This window comes from Rousettus aegyptiacus, unplaced genomic scaffold, assembly GCF_014176215.1.
Source record: "Rousettus aegyptiacus isolate mRouAeg1 unplaced genomic scaffold, mRouAeg1.p scaffold_m13_p_9, whole genome shotgun sequence".
NCBI lineage: Eukaryota > Metazoa > Chordata > Mammalia > Chiroptera > Pteropodidae > Rousettus > Rousettus aegyptiacus.
In genome coordinates this window covers 101,915,385-101,923,843 of record NW_023416312.1, presented here as the reverse complement: position 1 = coordinate 101,923,843, position 8,459 = coordinate 101,915,385, and the positions used below count along the sequence as shown (strand labels likewise).

The window sequence follows — 8,459 nt, the reverse complement described above, 5'->3', positions numbered from 1 at the left end:
TGGCCCTGTGGCCGTGCAGCTTGGGACGTGGGAGATGATACTGGGAATCTCCAGCCCCTTCTTCCTGTTTCACCTCAGTGGGAGAGGGAAGCTGAGAAGTAACTGGTGGGAGTCTTGGACCCGGGGTGCGAGGCCACACAGTGGCCAAGACCTAACCATGGGACCAGAGGACACTGCTCCCCGCCTTCCTGCCCTCACCTTACCTCCACCTCAGTGGGTCTCCTACACAGTAGCAACAGGTCACAGCTAGAAAGGATGGCAAGGCTCAGACCCTGTTTCGGAAGCAGTTTTTCATGGAACCCAGGACAAGGGAGGCTGATTGAGGATGAGCAGGGATGTTTTAGCCTCTGACACCCGCAGTTACAACCATAAACACAGACCGGCTTACACCTAGCCTGATCAAAGAGCACACCGCGGGCCTTAAAAGTCACGTGATGTGCACAGACAGGGTCTGAGGAGACGGAGTGATCACCGCAGCCAGACTCAGACATGGCGGCCATTTAGGAATCATCACACTGAGAATTAAAGATCGCCATGACGAATGCCGTCAAGGGCCCTAATGGCTCGGAGGGTGGACAACATGCAAGAATAGATGGCTAAGGAGCACGATGGAAACTCGGAGACTCAAAAAGGTGGCGGAAATTTAAAAAAAAACACTAACAGAAATAAAGGAAGCATAATTGATCAAGCAGATGTGTACCTCTCATTGCCTCTCAGAAGCGCTACCAAATTCCGAATAGTAGATGTAACCCTCAGACAAAGCAGGTGACACCTTTGAATTTTTGTTAATCAGCTAAGTGATAGGCCCAACTTGACAGAACCGTCCACATGACTTCATGCCTCTTGCCTCTTTCCTTAACGGAAGAGTAGAATTCAAAGCCCTAAGGTGTTTTAACCACGAGAGATTTTCAGATCCCCAGCCATAAATGAAGCGATGGGCCGTTTTTATCATTTGTTCTAATGGACTAAAGGTAGTCCATTGCACGAAGGCTTTTCTTCGTGAATTCCTCCTGGGTATGAAAGCATATGAAAACTACGTCACATCCTCGGGCAAGATCCAGGTAGGCTTTGCCAGACTCCTAAGGCAAAGCCACCTGGCTGGAGGAGCTGCACGCTTGGAGTGCAAATGTCAAAGGTCCGGGGCGATGGGGGGGGGGGGGGGGGCTGAGAGTGAAGGACACAAACCTCACGGAGATGGGAATCATGCGGCAGAGCTTAAGAGGACTGCCGAGTGGAGGACTTTGGGGAGGAGTGTCCATTTTATTTGAGGACACGCTGACTGCACTGAAGCAGGTGTCTGGGCGGGTGAGAGGTGGGGGAGAAATGTGGGGGAAGCCATGGCGGGCTGAGGAGACGCATCACCTCCCGGGTCTCACTTCACGTCTCCTTCCCCGGCATCCTCAGGAATGTGACGCGGTTGTGCTGCGCTTGCGCAAGGGCAAAAGTGGTTCATTCTTCAGCACGGCTCTGAGAGGATGTGTTTGCTTTAAAGATGTTAAAATGGCTTTGTTGGGTGTTTGGTCTTAAATTTCCTTCCCCCACCCCCACCCCGAAAATTCGTCAAAGGGTTTATCCCGGTGATCATGTCACCTTGTAGGACTCTGAGTCGGGCTCATAGGGTGTCTATGTCCCCAGTGTGGCTGTGAGTGGGGGAGGAAGGCCTGCTCTCTTACTCGGCAAATCTGTCACTCCTGCCCTCCAAGGTGGCCTAAATAGAGGTGGTTATGGGGGGGGGAGGACCGGTCATTTCTATCTTTTGCACATGTTAAACCCTTAGGATCGCCTGGAAGAAACGTGAGATCTTGTCTAAAACAACTTTTAAATGTGTCCCTGTCAGGACAAAGCTGGGACCGCGATTTGGTGAACTTTCTTCTGGAACAGCATTGTAAAGACCACCCCAGAAATGCAGTTGGCCAGAGTCCTTGGAATTGATTATTAAAACCCCTTCGGATTTACAGATATGATGCTTAAAAATGCCCTAGGGGGCTCTGTTTCGACAGGTGACACCCGAGTCGACCGTTTCCATACACTAATTGTAGGCAACCTCGTCTTCTTTCTGAATCATCCCTTCGGGGTTACCTTGAGAGAATGTTTGTCCCCGCGAAAAAGGATCAGAGTTATTGTTCGGCAGTCTTCCCCCTACTACCAAAAACCATCTTTGGGCCCACCTCGACCTCGGGAAGATACGGAAGCAGCGACATTCGTCTTTGTCTTGTGAGTGACCACGAGTCGACCTTCGGAGGGACTCTGGAAATTCTAAGATCGCATAATGTCCCGTGGAAATTCGATGGGAACGTGGGTGTGGGGGAGGGGCAAACCAGAGCACCCAGAGTCCAGACTGAGTAAATACGATTTATTGGTGTCACGGAGATTGTGTCTCCCTCTGGGGCACCCCCAACCCCCCACCCTCCCTACCCCTCGTAGGTATGATTTCGCACCCCCAGCCCCCAACCGTGGAGCGAGCCGGGCTGTCACTTGGCAGCGAGGGTGCTTGCGGGGCCCTCGGAGCTGGTGCTCTGCTCCCCACTGCTGCTCCGCTCCCCACTGCTGCTCCGCTCCCCACTGCTGCTCTGCTCCTCACTCGGTGGAGCAGGGGTCTCTGCACGCCGTGCTTGGATCTCCTCCTTCCCCTTGGGGTCGCGGGCCTGGGGCTCGGGTGGCGACTGTGGGCGGCAGCGCAGGCCCCTGCAGGCACTGGGTCCGTAGCGCATCACTGGTATGCACTGCAGGGTACCGGCGTCCCAGCATCTCCCCACGACCCGCGCTACGGGCTTGTGGCCGGTACCCGCTGCGCCCCGGGGCCCCGGGATGGTGTTGCGCCACGGTGCCTGACACGGCCAGGCGTAGCCGGGGCCCGGGCCCCCGCGCGGTAGCCCCGTGGGCGGGGCGGACCAGGGGTGGTGAGCTGCGCGCGGGCCGCAGGGGGGACGAGAGCGGCGGTACTCTGCGGGCGCCCTGCGCGGCGGTGGGAAGCGGCGCGCTTCTTGCTCTTGGGCCTTGTCGGGCGCCCGGCGGCGAGGGCCCTGGGCCGTGGCGCCGCTGTCTTCGCCGGCGTGCGCGACGGGCTCGGCCTTGGCGGCGCCCGCGGGCCGCTGCGTGCGCCCGCGCGGGCGCATGGCGAAGGCCCGCGGGTAGTGGCGGCTCTCGGCGGCGGCGGCGGCGGCGGCCTGCTCCCCGCCGCGGTCGCTGGGCCAGCGGGGGCCGCGCGGGGCCGCGCGGCGGCGGACGTCGGAGCTGCAGCGGAAGCTCGCCGAGTCCTGCGGGGCCCGGTCCTGGTCGGGGGCGCGATGGAGTGCGCTCCTGGGACCGCCCGAGGACGCGCGGCCGCGGCCGGCGGCGATGGCCCACTCGGGGCGCAGGGGGCGCTCGGCGTCCCGGGCGCCCTCGTCGCGCGCCGCCTGCGGGCCCTTGGCGCTGTGGGCGCAGCGGTAGGTGACGCGGCGCTGGCCGGTGCAGCCGCGGGGCGCGCGCGGGCGGTCCGCGGCGTCTTTGTCCTCGTTCGTGTCCTCGGCGCCCCGAGGGGCGCGCGCGGGCGCGCGGCGGGGCCCGGGCGGGCCGCGGGGGCGCGGGGCGCGGTCGGCGGGCGCGCGGCCGTGGTCGTCCGCCTCGGGGTGCTCTCGTCCGCGGGGGCCGCGCGCGCGGGCGCGCCGGCAGCTGGGCGACCTCGAGGGGCGGCGCGCGCGGCCGCCGTCGGCCCGGCGGTCCGGCCGCTCCGGCTCCCTGCCCGGGCGGCCCGGCGCGGGCGCGGGCGGGGCGCGGGCGCGGGGGTAGCGGCCCGCGGGAGCCGTGGCGGGCCCGGGCGCGGTCGCGGGTCGCGGTCGCGGTTCGCGGGTCGCGGGCCGTAGCGGCTGCCCTCCACCTCGGAGCCCGCCGGCCCCGTCACCGCGGCGGCCTCGGTGCCGCGCTCGCTCTGCACCAGGTCGAACTCGACGGTCTCGCCTTCGCCCACGCTGCGCCGCGACTTGAGACGGCCGTTCCGGGAGATGGCGGACTGATGAACGAACACCTCTGCGTGGGTATCGCTCCTGATGATGAAGCCATACCCCTCCTTGACGTTGAACCACTTCACCGTGCCCGTCATGCGCCTGGCGAGGACCTTCGCCTCCGCTCGCTCGCCGCCCGCGGCCTCCGCCGCCTTGGGGACCACGTCGCCGTCCACAGGGGCTGCGGCTGCGGCCTGCGGCGGCTCGGCGCCGCTCGAGGCCCCCGGGCGCTGCGGCGCGGCCGGGGGGCAGGTGGAGGCCGGAGGCGCCCCCGCGGGGGTCGCCCGGTCCGCCTCGCTCATGAGGTCGCCTTCTCGCTCTGGCGGACGAGAGTCGCCGGCGCGGTCAGCCCTCCACAGCCGGGGTGGCGGCGGGGGGCGAGCGATCTCAAGCCTGGGCCCTCAGCCCCGGAGGGCGGCAGCTGGGGGACCCGCACGCCGAGGCCGGAGTGGTCACCGGGGGCAACGGCGCGAGCGGTACTGGACACCGCGGTGACGTCTCAATGAGGTCCTAGCCCTGGCCGGGGGGAGGGGCGGGGGCGGTGCCACGGGCTCCGGACCCCTCGCGACCACGCCCCCGGCCCCTCGGAGGAGTGGCCGCCCCGGCGCGGGGGGGGGGGCGCCTGGGCCCTTTCAGGACCCTCGGGGTGGAGGCCGCGTGGACGGGGGCCCCGCGCCGCATCCCTCTCCCGAGGCTCGGGTGGTCCGCACGGGGCACTGTCACGACGCCCTCTCGCATAGCCGTCCGGGTCTTCTGGTCCCGCAGGCTCGTGGCCTCCAGGTGGATGGGGCGTCTCGCGTCCCACGGAGTTGACACAAGACGACAGCCACCTGGACCGGAGACTCAAACAGGGAGGCCCTCTTCCTCGGAGGGGCAGGGCCGCCCTCCCGGAGCACGAACGCCGCCACCGAGACGGCGCCGAACCCGCACGGGCGCATCCAGGCTCGGGCCGCTCTCCTGGTGTGGGACGGCTTCGTGGGAGTCTTGCTGCGACTAGAGCACTCCGAAGCCCCTTCCCGCTACTGCCGTCTTGCTTGCGTACAGAACGCAAGGTGTGAGCAGAGTGAACGTGAACTTGGATTGGTCCTTCTGATGAATGCCGAAGCGAAACTTTCTCTTCTTTTCCAAATAGCTTATGACTCTTTGATCTTCATCCCAAATTGGGGTTTCGCTTTCATGATATTTGCTCCCCGAGAATTCACACTTAATTGCAGCATCGATATTGTGCTCGGGCACAGCCAGGGCTCTGAAATATCAACTTTCCGAAGTCATAGATCGTGTTAATAGATATTTTACATATATAAGTGAATAGGCATTTACTGGTCGGAAAACTCAGTTCCACGTATCAGTAAGAGACAGAAAGACAAGCTGAGTTGGCCTCGCATTTGATACAGTAAAGACTTTTCCCATTTTGTGTTTGATCCTTGCAATAAACCCGTTCTGTAGGATATGAGGCAGACGCTGATTTAACTTGAGTTTAGCATTTGCATGGACAAGAGTCCATGGGCTCCCTGATTTTCAACATCTTTTTTAAAGATCATTAGCTCATTCTACTCTGAGAATAAGTTGAGAGAATAGGGAAAGCTTTACCTCTCCACTGCGCAAAACATTTTCCCTGACACATAACTAGAAAACATACTATTTAACAATAGTTCCAGTGCTATTACTACTATATTGTGGTTGAAAGGCTTTTGCTCATGAACTGCACCATTGGCTCCTCCTTGACCTTGAATGGCTGACTCACCCTGAAGATTTTGTCTTTTTTTTTTCAATTTGACCAGGCACTGTTTAATAACCGAGCTGATTGCAAACATAACCATGGTAGATACCTTAGTTCATCCTTCTAATAAGCCTGTTGGTCTGGTCTTCTCCACCTTCTACAAAATGGGTGGTCTTTTTCTTCATTCCACCTCATGGAAAAGACAACTTAAAGGGCCCGAGGAAGTTGTTTGCTTCTTTGAAGCATTTTCCAACAGTGTAGGTCTCATGAATCAGATCCCCCATGCAGATGATGTCATATTTACCAAGAGAATGAGCAATTGATGTGTTATCTGTCAGGGCGATTCCTTTTATTGATTTTGCCATAACCATGCTTGTAGATCAGTTCATTGACTGACTTCAGGTTTGGGTACCCCCAAAGGATGTCGGGCTCCACGATCCTCAGCCTTGTTGAGCTTAAAGATCTGGCAAAGTTGCAGAAGCTGCAGCACCTTTCAGACCTTGAGGCTTACACCATGATGCCTCTGAATCTGATGACAAATGCCAATTTGAATTTCACAGGTACATAGAAGTTGCCAGCATTTCTTGCCATCCTAGTCATCCGGATCTCAGCTCTGTATGTCTGCCTACATTCTTCGTGATAGTGCTTAGCTTTTTCATAGATAACCTTCCTCCTTGCCTTTCTAAGCATATTTTGAGCAAATTTCTTTCTCAGGCGTTTGATCTTCAGCTCTGCGAAATTCCTTTGCTTTTTCTTAAGGGTTTCTGGCACAGAAGGAACCTTCTTGTTCTTTTCTGCACTCTCCATGTGTCCGGCTGGAAAGAGAGCACCCTGAAGATTTTGGACTTGCCAACCTCCATAGTCACATAAGCCAACTCCTTAAAATAAATCTCTTTCTCTCAATCTTCCCATCTTATTGGTTTCATTTCTCTGCAACAGCCTGACCAATAGACTGTGTCAAGAAATGGAAGATGAGATAGAAAGTAGATTGGGATGACTAACTGCAGTGCTAGCAATTGCTTAGATATGGAAGCAGGGAGGACAAGAACTTGGTAAATTCTAGCCTATGTGACTGGGAGGATGAGACCGCCCCAAATTATTAAGTCAATATGAAGGGGTGGATATTTAGAGAGAAGAGGATTAACTCAGTTTGGGACATCTTGAGATTAGATTTCAGTGGTCCATTCAATTGAAAACAGTCACGAACCTGGTATAGTTATGGACGTGAAGTTTAATAAAGGTGGCTGAGCGGATGACACAGTAGAGAAGCTAGTTGAATAGAAGTAACACCCAAAACCATGGCGATGGACAATAGACCAAGCAGCCAAATGAGGGTTTTGAAAACAGAGAGAGAGAGTGTGTCAAATCAAGACATATACAGCCTACTATGTGTGTTGGTGTTGGGCAGGGCAACAGCCTAGTTTAGGGGACAGATCAGGAGAGTTTAGTTGGGGTGGTATCCAGGAAGGAGAGAATTTCAAGGAGAAGAGGGGATCGACCACGACAGCCACTACAGAGAGATGAGGACAAGTAGCCTCAGGAGGTTTTTGTTGCATAACAGGTATGGATGATGGTTTACACCGAGTTCATTACCGAATAGGTGGTGGACAAGTGAAAGATGTAACAGTCATTTCCCAAGTGGGAAGTCTACCGGTTGAAAGTAAAAGGATAAGATGGAAATATGGCTAAAAGATGCTACTTTGATTAGTGAGAGGTGAATATATTGTAAACAGGAGGCAAAGAACTAGTCCTGAATATACCTGCGGAGGGAAAGGCGGTATGAGCCACACCTGAAATCGGACTATTCCAAAGAGAAGATAGTGGAATAAAGTATGAGTTTGCTTTCTCTTCTGATGAAAGAAAACAAACCACAAAACAACCCCCTCCCCACCGACATGCAGTCCTCCTTTGGGGGTAGTGTTTACACATTCTACAGGTAGAAATTCAAAGTAAGGTATTTAAAAAGAAAAAAAAAGCTCAGATTTCTGGTTTACCCTAAGATGAGAAATGCCTGATAATATTCTAGATAAATACATTGAACTAAATTAAGGTTAAAGTACATTTTGCAGCATAAGAGTGAATTGGATTGTTTTCTAAATGCAGTAGTTAAGTCAATGAAACAAACAAACAAAAAAAAACACCTCAAAATTAGATAAAATCCAACTATTGAAACCTCACTGGATTATGTGACGACAGACCCATAGGTGAAATCACAATAACTCTGGACAAGGATCTTAGAAGATTCTCTGACAGTTGAAACATCAAATTTTCAAGAGGTAGCCTTGTCTCTTTTAATTCTTTCTTTCTCTGCTATTTAAGAAGAATGAAACTTGAGTATAAAATGTCCATGCATCATTGACGATGGGTTTTCCCTTTTTAATTGAAGTAGATACTGGCGATGAGATGGCAGTTCAAGTGACTGAAATAACATGCTGGGGGTGTGACTGTTATTGTAAAGCTGCACACAAACCAGAAAGGTGAGTTTCCTGTAGAGTGGGACACGCACTTGCCTTGTTAAATGCTCTTTAGGAGAAGGACTGAGTAGACACTAGACACTGAGTCATGAATAACACTGTACAGATGAGCTCTCTCTGCTGACTGCCCATGGCCGGACCGTAGCTTTAAAATTGAATGTCCTCAGCCGAGTGTGTGAACTTATATTCAAATAAACTACTGCCTTCCATTTTAACGGACAGAATGTCAGATAAAAACGATCGAAAATGCCTTCCATTAGTCAAAACGCCATCAATGCCAAA

At 55.2% G+C, this 8,459-nt stretch overlaps 1 pseudogene; it reads right to left on the bottom strand.

Annotated features, from left to right (window-relative positions):
- Positions 1-5,813: 5,813 nt before the first annotated feature.
- Positions 5,814-6,548, bottom strand: LOC107506245 (annotated as a pseudogene).
- Positions 6,549-8,459: the final 1,911 nt, after the last annotated feature.